Source organism: Orcinus orca, chromosome 2 (genome assembly GCF_937001465.1).
Source record: "Orcinus orca chromosome 2, mOrcOrc1.1, whole genome shotgun sequence".
NCBI lineage: Eukaryota > Metazoa > Chordata > Mammalia > Artiodactyla > Delphinidae > Orcinus > Orcinus orca.
The window spans coordinates 104,317,113-104,336,307 of NC_064560.1; the positions used below are offsets into that span (position 1 = coordinate 104,317,113).

General features: G+C 39.6%; 1 protein-coding gene across 1 annotated transcript in view; it reads right to left on the bottom strand.

The window, feature by feature from the left end:
- The window catches only part of UNC13C (unc-13 homolog C), a 790,070-nt gene that overhangs the window by 751,802 nt on the left and 19,073 nt on the right, over positions 1-19,195 (bottom strand). Inside the window, exons 5-7 of the mRNA XM_049705963.1 lie at positions 2,416-2,519; positions 932-1,618; positions 682-789 (exon numbers count right to left, since the gene is read on the bottom strand). The gene's annotated coding sequence lies outside the window, so the exon portion shown is untranslated. The remainder of the gene's footprint in view (positions 1-681; positions 790-931; positions 1,619-2,415; positions 2,520-19,195) is intronic.

The window sequence follows — 19,195 nt, forward strand, 5'->3', positions numbered from 1 at the left end:
CAATCAACTTCTCCCCACTGTCAAAGCTGCCCAGGGCTCCTGTGGGGAAATTACAATCAGACGCCTCAAGTCTAAGGGAGTCCCCTGGCCTCTTACAGGATGTTGGCACACGGGAAATTGCCCGGCTGCAGAAGTGGCTCCCGGTCCAAATTTGGTACCCTGTTGGGTCTTAGATGGTGATACTAAACCAGGCTCCTGTGCTCTGGGGGTAAACATAGAAACTTCTATTTGATCCCCATGGGTGGGGAAACAGGAGGCGGTGAATATGATGGCGGCATGGGGAGGGGGGCAGTTGAAGCAACTGCTTGTGCAGCCTGCTCTTTTGTAAAACACTTCTAACTGCAAGATCATATAATAACTGAGTGAGCCATTCAGGGGCTATCGCTCTTCTGATCCTATGTATTGGGTCCACACCCTATTAAAATAGTATATCATGTCTTTCTTAGTCAAAGGCTCACGGCTATGTTTTGCCCATTTATCTAATATACGCCCCAAAGGGCTCTCCTTCGGGATAGATGGAGTATTTCCCATTTTCATAAGTTTGATAACACCAAAACACAAAAAGGAGCAAACGAATTCCAACGCAAAAGGCCCAAACAAATTCTAGCATCGATACACACAAAACCAAAACAAGACCAAGACCAAAACCAACGAACCGGTTCCCGAATCAGGTAGACTTACCCTACAAAACCAGTGAACTAGCTCCCAACGATACGGTTCCAAATCAGGTGGAGTCCAACAACAATTCCCCCTCCAACAGGGTACTCCAATCAAACAAATTGGCTTATCCTGTAAAGGAAAAGCCCAAATTGAGAGGGGAATATGTTCCCAGTATATGCACACCTACAAAGTCTGCTGACTCGCAGCACAAAAGGATACACAAAACCAAGGCCAAAACCAACGAACCGGTTCCCAAATCGAGTAGACTTACCCTACAAAATCGAGTCCATCGACTCGCAGAAGTTGGTCGGTTCCTTGCCTCAACTGCCAAGCACTGGGGTAGCTGGTGCCGCTTCAGGGAATTTTGAAGGGAAGATCCTCAGGACAGGTGGTCCTGGCAGCTGCTAAGGCCTTGCTCCAATGTTTCCTGAGAGGGGCCAGCTAGCCACGAGCAGCAAGGCTCCTTGCTGGCTAAGCCAAATTTGTTACCAATCCAACCTTGCTCTGCTCGCCGCACGACAGGCCAATAAATCGGAGACGAGGGGCTGAGGCAAGGAATGTGACCTTATTCAGAAAGCCAGCGGACCGAGAGGATGGTAGACTAGTGTTTCCAAAAAGTCCATCTTACGGGGTTTGGATGCCAGTTTCTTCTATAGAACAGAGATGGGGGAGGAGGTGAGGAAGTAAAGTAAAATGGCCATAAGATTTGCAAATGTTCCCTGGAATGGCCAGCCTGAGGAGGGGATGTGTTAATTTCTTCCTTCTTGCAGCCAGGCACAGGTGGAGAGGGTCAGGATGTTTCGCTGAACAAAGGCACTTTGGTTTAACATTTCAGGCAGAGGGGCCGGGTTCCCTGAGGCAGGCCATTGTGTATAGACAGTATCCTTTTGGTGAACAAGAGCAACGGGAAGCAAAGTAAAAGAAACAGATCCAACGTGTAGTCAGATTTGGTTCTTCCCTGTTACAAAAGGAAGCCCAAAGATATTATGCCCTACAGCCTTGTATGACCTGAAGTCTGGCTCTCTCTTCAATTACATTTCCCACCATTTTTTCCCTAGTTTATTCCACTCATGCACTTTGGTCTGCTTGCTGTTCCACAAATACTTCAAGCATGCTGCCACTTCAAGAACTCTGCACTCACTCTACCCCCTGCCTGGAATGCCCTTTCCCTAAATAGGTACACAACTCCCTCCCTCAGTTATTCAAGTCCCTATTCAAATACCCCACCTTGTCCAAAAATACTTCCTTAACCACTCTATCCTAAATGGCACATATATTCATCTAAATTGCTCCCTCTCCTCCTACCCTTATGATTTCTCCTCAGTAGGGGTTACTAATGACACCATGTTATTCTCTTCGTTTGTTGGCTGAGCCCCATACTGGCTTTAAAATCTAGGAAAGCAGGAACTATTTAGGTTGCCTGTGTACCCACAGCGCCTACAACACACCCAGTATACCCAATAGCATGTGGTATGTTGAAGCCCTTCATATGTTGATGTCTTAACCTCAGTTTAATTATATCTGGAGATATGGTCTTTAGGAGATAATTAAGGTTAAATGAGACCATAAGGGTGGAGCCCTAATCCAATAGGAATGTGGTCTTATAAGAAGAGAAAGATCTCTCTTTCTCTATCTCGCTCCCTTCTCCCCCCTCTCCCCTTCTCTTTCCCTCTCTCTCCCTACCCTTCTCTCCCTCTCCCTCAGCCCTTACCCTCCTCCCTCTTCCCTTCTCTCCATTCCCCCTCTTCTCTTTACCTTGTGAGGACACAGCAAGGTGGCCATTTTCCAGCCAGGAAGAGAGCTCTCACCAGAAACTGAACTGGCCAGCACCTTGATCTTGGATTTCGCAGCCACCAAAACTGTAAGAAATAAATTTCTGTTGCTTAAGCCACCCAGCCTGTAGTATTTCGTTACGGCAATGACTAAGATAGTAGCCTCCTGACATTTCTGTTCCACAAAATGTCAGAGCTTCTTTCCTGCTCCAAGAGTCTCTGAGAATACTATCCTGGGTGAAACAAGAGAGCAACTGGTGGTGGGTGGTAAATAGGACTGTTTCCCTTAGAGACACCGACTGCAAGTCACATATCTATCACTGAGGCAGCCGCCATAAGGACCCCTCTGAAGACACATTATGGGGAGGGAGGTATAATTTCCCTTGGGACAAACATCCAATTTTCAGAGTTACATTGTGCATTCTCACAGATGAGGAGGGCCATCCTCTGCCGTGTATACCGGTGTACTAAGACACTCCAGGAAAAGCATGTTAAATGGCTTTCATGATCAGAACATCATTTTGAGCCAACATGTTATCTGTATCTTTTTACTATAAAGATTACGTAACACTTTTGTAGTCATAAAAATATTAATTTTAAAAGAAAAGCAGGATATATACACATTCACATATTATAATCATAACAAATGTTAAAAATACACACAATAAAATAATAATAGCAAATCATCAACAATGGTTGCCTTGGATGAGGTTAGCTAATTATTACTGAATACTTCCTGGAGCCAGACGGTTTATCTGGGTGACTCATTTCATCTCACAGCAACCCTATGGTATAGTCACTATTAACATTATCTCCATTTTACAACTGAAGAAACAGAAGCACAGACAAGTCAAGTCACATTCCCAAGGTCATACAGTTAGTTGGTGGCACAACTGAGATTTGAACCTAGTCAAGTAGACCCTAAATCTGTGCTCCAAACCATACACATTCTGCCAAATGTATGGCATTTTACTCTGTCCAGTTCCTCGGTTTTTATATGGTAAGCATGCTTTACTCTTACTATGAAAAAAAAAACTTAAGATTCTCCACATTTCTTGTTTGTTGTATAGAAAAATAAAATAGTATTAAAGGATCAATATACCAAATTCAAGGTGATATACAAAGTATATCCTAAAATTATAACCTGTTTTATTGATTTCTGCCTTGCATGAATAAAATTCCATTGCCCATTTCTTGCTGAGACTGTTTACTGAGAACAGGCAACTGCATATGTCCTGATGGATTGACCCATATCTTGGAAAGAGAGCCTGCTGCGACTGCATGTGCAATCTGAATCATGATTTTTAAAAGAATTAAACTAGAAAAAGAAAACTACAATGGCATGGTATGTGATTTAAAAAAAAAATGTTGAAACAACTTTAGCTTTTCAAAATCACTATCCAATTCTGTTTAAATTTTTCTGGGAAAAAAATACATCATTTAAAAAGTACAGCTTTTTAATTGTTAAATTTTCCTGAAAGAGATACTGACTTTTAAGTAAGAAAAATTAAATAAGATGTCATGGTATCAACTGAAAATAACTAGAAGCCCTTTTAAAAAGAAATCTGTAGAGAAAGGAGTACATTGAAATCTGTATATGAGGTATACTCAAAGAATCAGTGACTGTAAGTTCCATTTTACAGAATACCCAGTTTGGATAAGGATCTAAGGAGGGCAGTATTTTGGGTAAGTTCTGGTAATACAGCCAAAATGATATTATGCAAAGGTACTGTCGGAATTCTCGGGAAGATGGCGGAAGAGTAAGACGCGGAGATCACCTTCCTCCCCACAGATACACCAGAAATACATCTACACGTGGAACAACTCCTACAGAACACCTACTGAAGGCTGGCAGAAGACCTCAGACCTCCCAAAAGGCAAGAAACTCCCCACGTACCTGGGTAGGGCAAAAGAAAAAACAGAGACAAAAGAATAGGGACGGCACCTGCACCAGTGGGAGGGAGCTGTGAAGGAGGAAAAGTTTCCACACTCTAGGAAGCCCCTTCGCGGGCGGAGACTGCGGGAGGCGGAGGGGGGAGCTTCGAAGCTGCGGAGGAGTGCACAGCAACGGGTGCGGAGGGCAAAGCGGGCAGATTCCCGCACAGAGGATCAGTGCCGACCTGCACTCACCAGCCCGAGAGGCTTGTCTGCTCACCCGCCGGGGCGGGCGGGGCTGCGAGCTGAGGCCGGAGCGCAGGGAGAGGACTGGGGTTGGCGGCTTGAACATAGCCTGAAGGGGTTAGTGCACCACAGCTAGCCGGGAGGGAGTCCGGGGAAAAGCCTGCACCTGCAGAAGAGGCAGGAGACTTTTCCTTCCCTCTTTGTTTCCTGGGGCGTGAGGAGAGGGGTTTAAGAACGCTGCTTAAAGGAACTCCAGAGACGGGCGCGAGCCGCGGCTAAAAGCGCGAACCCCAGAGACGGGCGCGAGCCGCGGCTGAAAGCGCGGACCCCAGAGACGGGCGCGAGCCGCGGCTGAAAGCGCGGAATCCAGAGACGGGCGGGAGACGTTAAGGCTGCTGCTGCCGCCACCGAGGGGCCTGTGTGCGAGCACAGATCACTCTCCACACCCCTCTTCCGCGGAGCCTGTGCAGCCCGCCACTGCCGGGTTCCCGGGATCCAGGGACAACTTCCCCGGGAGAGCGCACAGCGCGCCTCAGGCTGGTGCAGAGTCACGCCGGCCTTTGCCACCGCAGGCCCGCCCCACACTCTGTGCCCCTCCGTCCCCGCCGGCCTGAGTGCGCCAGAGCCCCCAGTCAGCGGCTCTTTTAACCCCATCCTGTCTGAGCAAAAAACAGACGCCCTCCAGCGATCTACACGCAGTGGCAGGGCCAAATCCAAAGCTTAGCCCTGGGAGCTGTGAGAACAAAGAAGAGAAAGGGAAATCTCTCCCAGCAGCCTCAGAAGCAACGGATTAAAGCTCCACAATCAACTTGATATACCCTGCATCTGTGGAATACCTGAATAGACAACCAATCATCCCAAATTAAGGAAGTGGACTTTAGGAGCAAGATCTATGATTTTTTCCCCTTTCCTCTTTTTGTGAATGTGTATGTGTATGCTTCTGTGTGAGATCTTGTCTGTATAGTCTTGCTTCCACCATTTGTCCTAGGGTTCTATCCGTCCATGTTTTTTTTTTTTTAATTTTTTTCTTAATAATTAATTTTAATAACGTTATTATACTTTACCTTTGTTCTTTCTTTCTTTCTTTCCGTCCTTCCTTCCCTCCTTTAGACAACGAATCATCCCAAACTGAGGAGGTGGTCTCTGACAGCAAGATTTAGGATTTTTCCCCATTTACCTCTTTTAGTGAGGGTGTATGTGTATGCTTCTGTGTAAGATTTTGTCTGTATAGCTTTGCTTCCAACATTTGTCCTAAGGTTCTTTCCGTCCCTTTTTTTTTTTTTTCTAAATAAGAATGTTTTAATTCAACAACTTTATTATACTTTATTTTATTTTTACTGTATCTTCTTTCTTTGTCTTTTTTCCTTCTTTCCCTCCTTCCTTCCTTCCTCCCTCCCTCCCTCCCTCCTTTCTTTCCTTCTTGCCTTCTTTCCTTCTTTGCTTCTTTCTTTCTTTCTTCCTTCCTTCCTACCCTCCTTTCCTTCTTTCTTTCCTCATACTTCTACTAATTCCCTCTACTTTTTCTCCCTTTTATCCTGAGCCTGTGGATGAAAAGCTTTTGGTGCTCCAGCCAGGAGGCAGGGCTCTGCCTCTGAGGTAGGACAGCCAACTTCAGGACACTGATCAACAAGAGACCTCCCAGCTCCACATAATATCAAACGGCGAAAATCTCCCAGAGACCTCCATCTTAACACCAGCACCCAGCTTCACTCAACGACCAGTAAGCCACAGTGCTGGAAAACCTATGCCAAACAACTAGCAAAACAGGAACACAACCCCACCCATTAGCAGAGAGGCTGCCTAAAATCATAATAAGGCCACAGACACCCCCAAACACACCACCAGACGTGAACCTGCCCACTAGAGAGACAAGATCCAGCCTCATCCACCACAACACAGGCACTAGTCCCCTCCACCAGGAAGCCTACACAACCCACTGAACCAACCTTAGCCACTGGAGACAGACATCAAAAACAGGAGGAACTACAAACCTGCAGCCTGCAAAAAGGAGACCCCAAACACAGTAAGATAAGCAAAATGAGAAGACAAAAAAACACACAGCAGATAAAGGAGCAAGATAAAAATGCACTAGACCTAACAAATGAAGAGGAAATAGGCAGTCTACCTGAAAGAGAATTCAGAATAATGATAGTAAGGTTGATCCGAAATCTTGGAGATAGAATGGACAATAGATTGGACAAAATGCAAGAATCAGTTAACAAGGACCTAGAAGAACTAAAGATGAAACAAGCAACGATGAACAACACAATAAATGAAATTAAAAATACTCTAGATGGGATCAATAGCAGAATAACTGAGGCAGAAGAACGGATAAGTGACCTGGAAGATAAAATAGTGGAAATAACTACTGCAGAGCAGAATAAAGAAAAAAGAATGAAAAGAACTGAGGACAGTCTCAGAGACCTCTGGGACAACATTAAACGCACCAACATTCGAATTATAGGGGTTCCAGAAGAAGAAGAGAAAAAGAAAGGGACTGAGAAAATATTTGAAGAGATTATAGTTGAAAACTTCCCTAATATGGGAAAGGAAATAGTTAATCAAGTCCAGGAAGCACAGAGACTCCCATACAGGATAAATACAAGGAGAAATACGCCAAGACACATATTAATCAAACTGTCAAAAATTAAATACAAAGAAAGCATATTAAAAGCAGCAAGGGAAAAACAACAAATAACACATAAGGGAATCCCCATAAGGATAACAGCTGATCTCTCAGCAGAAACCCTACAAGCCAGAAGGGAGTGGCAGGACATACTGAAAGTGATGAAGGAGAAAAACATGCAGCCAAGACTACTCTACCCAGCAAGGATCTCATTCAGATTTGATGGAGAAATTAAAACCTTTACAGACAAGCAAAAGCTGAGAGAGTTCAGCACCACCAAACCAGCTTTACAACAAATGCTAAAGGATCTTCTCTAGGCAAGAAACACAAGAGAAGGAAAAGACCTATAATAACGAACCCAAAACAATTTAGAAAATGGGAATAGGAACATACATATCGATAATTACCTTAAATGTAAATGGACTAAATGCTCCCACCAAAAGACACAGATTAGCTGAATGGATACAAAAACAAGACCCTTATATATGCTGTCTACAAGAGACCCACTTCAGACCTAGAGACACATACAGACTGAAAGTAAGGGGATGGAAAAAGATATTCCATGCAAATGGAAACCAAAAGAAAGCTGGAGTAGCAATTCTCATATCAGACAAAATAGACTTTAAAATAAGGACTATTAAAAGAGACAAAGAAGGACACTACATAATGATCAAGGGATCGATCCAAGAAGAAGATATAACAATCGTAAATATTTATGCACCCAACATAGGAGCACCTCAATACATAAGGCAAATACTAACAGCCATAAAAGGGGAAATCGACAGTAACACATTCATAGTAGGGGACTTAAACACCCCACTTTCACCCATGGACAGATCATCCAAAATGAAAATAAATAAGGAAACACAAGCTTTAAATGATACATTAAACAAGATGGACTTAATTGATATTTATAGGACACTCCATCCAAAAACAACAGAATACACATTTTTCTCAAGTGCTCATGGAACATTCTCCAGGATAGATCATATCTTAGGTCACAAATCAAGCCTTGGTAAATTTAAGAAAATTGAAATTGTATCAAGTATCTTTTCTGACCACAACGCCATGAGACTAGATATCAATTACAGGAAAAGATCTGTAAAAAATACAAACACATGGAGGCTAAACAATACACTACTTAATAATGAAGAGATCACTGAAGAAATCAAAGAGGAAATCAAAAAATACCTAGAAACAAATGACAATGGAGACACAACGACCCAAAACCTGTGGGATGCAGCAAAAGCAGTTTTAAGGGGGAAGTTTATAGCAATACAAGCCCACCTTAAGAAGCAGGAAACATCTCGAATAAACAACCTAACCTTGCACCTCAAGCAATTAGAGAAAGAAGAACAAAAAAACCCCAAAGCTAGCAGAAGGAAAGAAATCATAAAAATCAGATCAGAAATAAATGAAAAAGAAATGAAGGAAACAATAGCAAAGATCAATAAAACTAAAAGCTGGTTCTTTGAGAAGATAAACAAAATAGATAAACCACTAGCCAGACTCATCAAGAAAAAAAGGGAGAAGACTCAAATCAATAGAACTAGAAATGAAAAAGGAGAGGTAACAACTGACACTGCAGAGATAAAAGAGATCATGAGAGATTACTACAAGCAACTCTATGCCAATAAAATGGACAATCTGGAAGAAATGGACAAATTCTTAGAAATGCACAACCTGCCAAGACTGAATCAGGAAGAAATAGAAAATATGAACAGACCAATCACAAGCACTGAAATTGAAACTGTGATTAAAAATCTTCCAACAAAGAAAAGCCCAGGACCAGATGGCTTCACAGGCGAATTCTATCAAACATTTAGAGAAGAGCTAACACCTATCCTTCTCAAACTCTTCCAAAATAGAGCAGAGGGAGGACCACTCCCTCACTCCTTCTACGAGGCCACCATCACCTTGATACCAAAACCAGACAAGGATGTCACAAAGAAAGAAAACTACAGGCCAATATCACTGATGAACATAGATGCAAAAATCCTCAACAAAATACTAGCAAACAGAATCCAACAGCACATTAAAAAGATCATACACCATGATCAAGTGGGGTTTATTCCAGGAATGCAAGGATTCTTCAATATACGCAAATCTATCAATGTGATAAACCATATTAACAAATTGAAGGAGAAAAACCATATGATCATCTCAATAGATGCAGAGAAAGCTTTTGACAAAATTCAACACCCATTTATGATAAAAACCCTGCAGAAAGTAGGCATAGAGGGAACTTTCCTCAACATAATAAAGGCCATATATGACAAGCCCACAGCAAACATCATCCTCAATGGTGAAAAACTGAAAGCATTTCCACTAAGATCAGGAACAAGACAAGGTTGCCCACTCTCACCACTATTATTCAACATTGTTTTGGAAGTTTTAGCCACAGCAATCAGAGAAGAAAAGGAAATAAAAGGAATCCAAATTGGAAAAGAAGAAGTAAAGCTGTCAATGTCTGCAGATGACATGATCCTATACATAGAGAACCCTAAAGATGCTACCAGAAAACTACTAGAGCTAATCAATGAATTTGGTAAAGTGGCAGGATACAAAATTAATGCACAGAAATCTCTGGCATTCCTATATACTAATGATGAAAAATCTGAAAGTGAAATCAAGAAAACACTCCCATTTACCATTGCAACAAAAAGAATAAAATATCTAGGAATAAACCTACCTAAGGAGACAAAAGACCTGTATGCAGAAAATTATAAGACACTGATGAAAGAAATTAAAGATGATACAAATAGATGGAGAGATATACCATGTTCTTGGATTGGAAGAATCAACATTGTGAAAATGACTATACTACCCAAAGCAATCTATAGATTCAATGCAATCCCTATCAAACTACCACTGGCATTTTTCACAGAACTAGAACAAAAAATTTCACAATTTGTATGGAAACACAAAAGACCCTGAATAGCCAAAGCAATCTTGAGAACGAAAGAAGGAACTGGAGGAATCAGGCTCCCTGACTTCAGACTATACTACAAAGCTACAGTCATCAAGACGGTATGGTACTGGCACAAAAACAGAAAGATAGATCAATGGAACAGGATAGAAAGCCCAGAGATAAACCCATGCACATATGGACACCTTATCTTTGATAAAGGTGGCAGTAATGTACAATGGAGAAAGGACAGCCTCTTCAATAAGTGGTGCTGGGAAAACTGGACAGGTACATGTAAAAGTATGAGATTAGATCACTCCCTAACACCATACACAAAAATAAGCTCAAAATGGATTAAAGACCTAAATGTAAGGCCAGAAACTATCAAACTCTTAGAGGAAAACATAGGCAGAACACTCTATGACATAAATCAAAGCAAGATCCTTTCTGACCCACCTCCTAGAGTAATGGAAATAAAAACAAAAATAAACAAATGGGACCTAATGAAACTTCAAAGCTTTTGCACAGCAAAGGAAACCATAAACAAGACCAAAAGACAACCATCAGAATGGGAGAAAATATTTGCAAATGAAGCAACCGACAAAGGATTAATCTCCAAAATTTACAAGCAGCTCATGCAGCTCAATAACAAGAAAACAAACAACCCAATCCAAAAATGGGCAGAAGACCTAAATAGACATTTCTCCAAAGAAGATATACAGACTGCCAACAAACACATGAAAGAATGCTCAACATCATTAATCATTAGAGAAATGCAAATCAAAACTACAATGAGGTATCATCTCACACCAGTCAGAATGGCCATCATCAAAAAATCTAGAAACAATAAATGCTGGAGAGGGTGTGGAGAAAAGGGAACCCTCTTGCACTGCTGGTGGGAATGTGAATTGGTTCAGCCACTATGGAGAACAGTATGGAGGTTCCTTAAAAAACTAAAAATAGAACTACCATATGACCCAGCAATCCCATTACTGGGCATATACCCTGAGAAAACCAAAATTCAAAAGAGTCATGTACCAAAATGTTCATTGCAGCTCTATTTACAATAGCCCGGAGATGGAAACAACCTAAGTGCCCGTCATCAGATGAATGGATAAAGAAGATGTGGCACATATATACAATGGAATATTACTGAGCCATAAAAAGAAACGAAATTGAGCTATTTGTAATGAGGTGGATAGACTTAGAGTCTGTCATACAGAGTGAAGTAAGTCAGAAAGAAAAAGACAAATACCGTATGCTAACACATATATATGGAATTTAAGAAAAAAAAATGTCATGAAGAACCTAGGGGTAAAGCAGGAATAAAGACGCAGACCTCCTAGAGAACGGACTTGAGGTTATGGGGAGGGGGAAGGGTGAGCTGTGACAGGGCGAGAGAGAGTCATGGGCATATACACACTAACAAACGCAGTAAGGTAGATAGCTAGTGGGAAGCAGCCGCATGGCACAGGGATATTGGCTCGGTGCTTTGTGACAGCCTGGAGGGGTGGGATAGGGAGGGTGGGAGGGAGGGAGACGCAACAGGGAAGACATATGGGAACATATGTTTATGTATGACTGATTCACTTTGTTATAAAGCAGAAACTAATACACCATTGTAAAGCAATTATACCCCAATAAAGATGTTAAAAAAAAAAAAAAAAAAAAGGTACTGTCCATGAGGTAGTCTGTGTCTCCACAGCATACTTTGCATGATCTTAAGGAGAAGATCAAAGCTTTAAGTTTACTTCTTATCAACATTACTTCATAAAGAAAGACATACATATATTGTAAACAAGACAGAAGTTTTAAAAAATTCTTAAATATTTATTCAGAGTTGGAAAAGAGACATCTCGTGAACAGTTGCTGAAAGATGACAGAGTATGGTAAAGCCATACTTATTATTTTACTTGAAGAAAAGCCTCCTGCTAATTGTTACCCAGCCACTTATCCACTATTTTATATATTTTCATGATTCATCTATTAGATTTAAATTAACAGGACTATAGTATAGATTCTCCTATAAATAGTATACCCTTTATAAGTACATACTGTACTTAATGACTAATAATTTCTCTTTTTTTGCTGTTAATTTCTACAAAGTTGATTAAATTGCATTCTTAGTATCCACTTAATTATGGGTGTAGAATAAAATGCTCCCAAATTACATGTCTTGAACTGTAGAAAATCAACTTTGGTCAATTAGGATGGATTCCTCCCTCTCAGATGTTGATAGAATATGCTTGTTCCTTCAAACGCATAATGATAAATTAATACTTTTAATCATGAAATGAAATTACAAATGTAACCATACGTGATAATTCTAAAGGTTTCCTCTCTCCATCACACTTATTAAGGCATATCTGAACAACCTGTTGAAATTTGGTTATGCAAAAAAAAAATCCTAATGTGCACATTAGGTATGGAACTAATGCTGAACATTGACCCCTGTCTTATTCTAGCTATAAAAAATGTTAATCTACAGAAATATGATCTAATTGGAGAAAAAAGTCCTATGCATCTCACTGAGGGATGATTTTTAAAAATATTTTGCTTGTTACATTTAATAATTAGTTGAATATATTCAGTAGAATTATGTAATCTTTTTATTTTAAAATACTGATATTTTAAAATGAAAGGAATTTTTCTGCAAAATTTACTCTTAGTTGTCCATTTAAAAATATCTAGGGGCATTTGAACAAAAAGTATGAAGAACATTCCAATAAAGATTTTTAATTTAATTCTAAGTGCAATGGAAAATTCGTAAAGGTTTATCATGAGATTATCAAAGTAATAAGATTCACATTCTTAAAAGATTATGGTGGTTGATGTACGGGGGAAGAGGTTAAAGAGTGAAAGCAAAGGGACTGGTTGAAAGGCAGTATCTCATCCTTTCCTGAGCAAAGATGGTGAGATGGACCGGGTTGGTGACTATAAGAATTGAGAGAGGAACTGGATATAAAATATATTTTAGAAGTAAAATCAACAGAAATTGCTAATGGGTTTGATGGGAAACATGTCAATGGGATGAGTCCTAGGGTTCTATTTTCTTTTGTGTTTTGATTGGACAATTGAATGCACAATGGTCTTGTTGAATTAAGAAGCCTGGAAAGAGGTTAGAACTGGGCGACGTCAAGAATTCTATTTCTACATATTAAGTGTGAGTTGCTCATCAGCTGTTTAGCTGAGCTTTCAAGGAAGCTATTGGATATAAAATGTGGAACTGCTAGAGATCAGAGCTGAGGATATAAATTTAGATTCACCAATATCAGATGGTATTAAATCCATGGAATTAGAAGAAACCATCTATGGAGTGACAGTGAATAAAGAGAGAACTTTTAACTCCATCAAGATGCTCTCCTTCATGTAGGAGTCAGGCAGAGGAGGAAGAGCGTGTAAGGAGACCAAGCAGTGATAGCCAGTGAAGAAGGAGGAAAAGCAGGAGAGAAGGGCATCACAGGAGGCAAGCAAAGAAAGCCTTTCCAGACACGTGCACTAACGTGACTACCTGAACCATACCTCCTCTTGGCCCATACCTGAAATGAGCTCTGTACAGCAAAAGAGTTTTTAATAAAACCTATAACAGAATAACTTTGTAAAGGGAGAGTAAAAAGAGAACTAATTTGGGTAATGATGAAAGGGGCATTCTATCCCTTTATTAACCTGGTATTTATTAACCAGAGGTTAATTTAGGGCTTGTAAACCTGAGACCCAGGAAGAGGAAGTTGAGAAAACTGTTTCCAGATCTCTCAGCACGCCAGGATCCTGAAGAAGAGAATCTTCTTCACTTGCAGAGGGGTTGTCACTTCAGGTTATGGCTTGGCCAACAAGTGCCAAGTTGAACATTCAGAAACTTGAGAAAATGGCAAACTGAGAGGGAAAAAAGGCAGGGCTCTGAGATGGGAGTAGAGAGTGGTACTACCTCTCTCTTCACCGTCCCCACCCCACTCAATTACCATAAACATCTGCATGAAGTAACCAGACTGTAGACCCTGTTAAGGACAAATAGAAATTAAAAATAAGAGGCTTGGGCTTCCCTGGTGGTACAGTGGTTAAGAATCCACCTGCAGGACACAGGTTTAAGCCCTGGTCCGGGAAGATCCCACATGCCACAGAGCAACTAAGCCCGTGTGCCACGACTACTGAGCCTGCGCTCTAGAGCCCATGTGCCACAACTACTGAGCCTATGTGCCACAACTACTGAAGCCTGCACATCTAGAGGCCGTGCGCCGCAACAAGAGAAGCCACTGCAGTGAGAAGCCCACAACTAGAGAAAGGACTTTCATGAACTATGAAACCAGGACTTTCATATTTATTCTTATAGGTTTAGTTTTTCATATGAACCTCAGAATTAATTTGTCTTGCTCCAGAAATACTTCCAGTATTTCAATTGGGATAGCGTTAAAAGTATGTGTTGACATCTACATGTCACTGATACATCCTATCCAAAAAGAAGGGATGTCTTTTAATTTGATAATGTGTATTGCTGTGTCTTTCAAGACTGCTGTAAAGTTTCCCTCATATGCATTTTGTGTATTGTTGTTTTTTCTATTGTTATTCTAAAAAAATTTATCTTTTTTTAATAAATCTGTCAGAAATAACCCTACATTAAATATCAAAAGACATTTATTACATTTCTCTTGGTGGTAAAATAATTTTACTTCAGTAAAATAACTGTAATATTTTCCCAGGCAGATGGATAAAGAGAGAAGGCAAAACAGACCATCTTTCCACAAAGTTAGCTCACTTATTTTCTAAGTGTCTTTTTAGATAATTTCTGTGTCAGATTGACACCTAGTGGCCCACTCTGGTATAGCAATTGAAAGAGAGAGGTAATCAATTCTATTAGAGAATTAGGGACTCCATAGTTACTTTGCACATGTTTGAATGTTAAATCATTTTATATGTAATTAAGTTACATAGTCTCTGGTAAGAACAATTACCTCAATTAATGGATATCAATATAAGAAGCGTTGCTCTAAACAATACAAGTTTTCCCTCTGATATAAAGGTTTATAAATTTTCACCATTTCAGATATTTTGCTAAATCACAATAAATCGAAGTCATTTTACTTTAGTTCCCTGCCCCACCGTACATAGCTGGCAAATATTTCAGAAAGAAAAGTGAATATATATAGCTCTGGTTTTGGAGGCAGACAAACTTGAAGTTCCTGCTCCATCACTGTGTTCTCAGCAAGTTACTTAAACTTTCTGACTCTTTGTTGGATTGAGTTTTCTATCAATCTTAAGCAAATCTCAAAAAACTCAAGAGAATTTAACCAACGTCTAAATCACACATCTGAATTACCTGATACAGCAGATGCTATAGAAATTGTGTTTCTCTATCCATATTTACCTCCTTTTTTCTTAATGAATGAACTGTAATAAACAAATGAATTACTTGTTATCTTTGGTATCATTTGCCTTGAAAAGCCACAAAATTCATGTAAAAAAATTAAATATCAAAGTACAAATTTTGGAAGGTGGTGAAAACCTCTGTTGAGGAAGCCAATCCTGTTTCTCATTATACAAGATACACATAAATCCATACACACATACCTGTTAAAGCTTACAACAGATGAATCCTTAAGAGAAGAGGAAATTGGAGCATAATGAAAGGTTAAATTTTGGCAATGGTAAATATTGTCAATAAGAACAGAGTCTAATAAATGCAAAGTAACTATTGTTCTATTTGTGAGATGACCTAGTATTGGGATTTGATTGTGAAATTCTGTCTATAGTTGTTAAACAAAAAAGTGTTAAAGTCTTATTCTGACACTTGTTAGAATGGTAAGGAAGACATCATTCAGGACTATTGCAAGAGCTGTCAAGACTATCACAACAGGGGAGAGAGACTGGGCTCAACTCCAAATATACCCAAGACAACTGGAAATTTATAGCCAAGGAGCAGAGTGAGGGGGTCAGTGGATGGAAAATTAACCAAGAGACATCAAGTGTAAGGGAACTTGCAAAAACAACTTAACAGGATTCTTGCTGAAGGCAAGTTAGGGTGATCAGATATCAAGGGTGGGGAATTCTTGCTAAACTGAGTTAGCAGGATTCTTGCTATAGCTGGACTAAATAGGCCAAAGACAAGCCCCAAGGACAAGGCCTAGTTTACTCCTCTAGTCAGACTAGAGGAGTGTGACTAAAATTTGATCAAGGAGAGAGTCTTTGTCTCAATCAATGACTGTCACCATGGATGTCTGAAGGGATGCTGCTCTAGAATTATGAGGACTCTTACATGATCCAGAATATGACCATATATTTTAGGCTTATTTGTGAATGACTGTATTTTAATTTAAAAAGTACTTTTTAAAAAGGAAAAATTCAAAATGTTATGAGGAAAAGTGCCTTAAGCAGGAACGTGGACAAACATAAAGTCCTGAGTTTTGTCTCCAGTCCTGCCTGCCTCGGCCCCTATATTAAGACATAAAATGTCAACAGTTTATATATCCACTACCAAAAATAAACTACTTATAAAAGAAAGACTAACTCTTCTTTTCTTTGGATCCTAAGATGTCAGGGTGACACCTGGTGGACAGACAGTCCTAATACGTCCAGCAAGATAGTAAAAATTTCTACCTAACTCTCACTTCTTTAAAAGTTGTGAAAGAGTTGAAAATTTTAAAAAGAGGTTGTGCCTCAACTGGGAAGAAAACACAATGCTTAACCCCAAACACAAACTGTTCATAGTGCATCCTCATAATTGAATGATTGGATCTAGAGATACCACACATACTGTCAATGCCCATTTCTAAGAAGCAACATGGCTCTGAATGAAAAATATATGCACTTCGTCTTGTCAAAGGGCAGTTTTTAAAAGGGGGTATAATCATGATTCTCATATAGGTATAAAATGATACTGTATCAAAGATTTTACTTAACACAATTTTTAAAAATTTTAATATTGAGGTATACTTGATGTACAATGCTAAATACATATGTTTCAGGTGTACAACATAGTGATTCACAATTTCTAAAGGTTATACTCCATTATAGTTACTATAAAATATTGGCTCTATTCCCTGGGCTGTACCATATATCCTTGTAACTTATTTATTTTACATGTAGTAATTCCCTACCCCTATCTTGCCCCTCCCCTCTTCCTGGTCCCCAGTGGTAACCACTAGTTTGTTTTCTTCATCTGTGAGTCTGTTTCTGTTTTGTTATATTCATTCCTTTATTCTACTTTTTAGATTCCACATATAAGTGCTAACGTACAGTACTTGTCTTTCTCTGTCTGACTTATTTCACTTAGCATAATACCCTCCAAGTGCATCCATGTTGTTACAAATGGCAAAATTGCATTCTTTTTTTATGGCTGAAGAGTATTCCAATTAATGTGGGAACGAGTATGTTTTCATAACCTGTTCAAGGAAGAATTCAAAGAACACGTATAAAATCAGATAAGGAATGCTGAAACGCAATGGATCAATAATCAATTACATTCCACCAGACACAACCAATTTGCAGGTCTATGGACAAAATCATTTGTATTATCATTAATTTTCTAAAACTAATTGAGTTGTAAAGTTGCCAAAAATGTTGAAAGGCAGAGATAACCTGCCCATTTCCAAATATTTCGTTGTCTTTCATTAATTTTTCTGACACTCTTCAATCAGTCAATAATTACTTATTAAACACCTACTATACACAAACTAACTGATGGGAAAAGGAAAGGATATTACATACACTTAAGGACTTAAAATATATTTGATACAATGACGGTAGTGCCTAAAACAGATCTTTTGTGATTTCAACAGATTCTTTGTAATTCCTGTCTTCCTTATTTCCTTCCATAAATATTTATGGGGCGCCTACTATTGACATATGCTAAACACTTTCTAGGGACTTGGTATTCCATGTGAAAGACAGACAAGTTTGTTTTCTCCTATGGTGTTTTCTTTCTAGTAGGGGAATGTAGACATCTAACAGGTAATACAAAAATCCAGATTAGTATTTCTTTTAACACCTTGACATTACAATTCCTCAAATTTTTCAAAACCAATGACCTTTTCTTTTATGTCACTGAAGTTCTCCACCTGCAGTATTCTCCAAAGTAGTATAACATGCAGGTTCTGGTGTTAGTTTGAATGTATTCAAATTTTGCCTCCACCTTTGGCAGGCCCGATAAATTTAAGCAAGTTACTTAACTACACTCTGCCCTTGCCTCAGCTTTCTTTTCTGTTTAATGGTTATGGTAGTAGCTACCTCATAGCATTGTGGTGAGGACTAAAGGGATATTACAAAGTATCTTATGGCAAGAGTGTCTGATACCTAGTCAGTGCTCAATACAGGCTAGCTATTGTTACTCATTGTATCAGTAATAATAGTACTATTGTTATTAGTATTATTATAACCTTGAACGTTATCACCTCTTGGATATGCTTCAGTCTTGCAATTTCTTTCTCTATTTCTCTTGATTCAGTCTCAGAGAACATGTGAACATGTACTGTTCATTCACTTATTCAATGAATATTTATTAAATACTTTTCATATGCCCATTGTAATCGGCATTGTAGATCTAAAGATAAGGAAGATATTCAAATGCACGAAAATAAAATTCATGATTAGTTTGTGAAACTGCCAACAGTTAAAAGTGACTAGAGCATAAGGCGCAAGTTGAGAAGGCTGAATGAAAGGTTCAGGATGACTAAAGTCAGCTCATGAAAACATCTTACAAATCAACACTGGAGATGGGATATTTTTCCAGAGAAAATGGGGAGCCATTGAGATTTTTAAGCAGAGTGACATAATCTAATTTGTGCCACAGAAAATCAGTCTGGCACTCATTGGAACTTGGAGAAAGAAGACCAGATCCAGGTTAAGAAGCTGGCCCAGTAGTGCGGGTGAGAAATGAAGTCAGCAGTGGCATGGGGAGGAGGGAGAAGGAGACAAATCTGAGCAGCGTTGGGAAGATGGATATCTCCAAGCCTCACCAGCCTGTGAGGGCAGATTGAGTCACACCCCCTCATATTCTAATCTTGCTAGCTCCAAGCCTCCCCTACTCAACAGGACTTCCCTTTCTCTGTATAATCTCTCCAAAATATTTCTGCACATGCTTTTCTGTGTCTTCAGATCCCAGTCTGGGGCAAAGCCTCA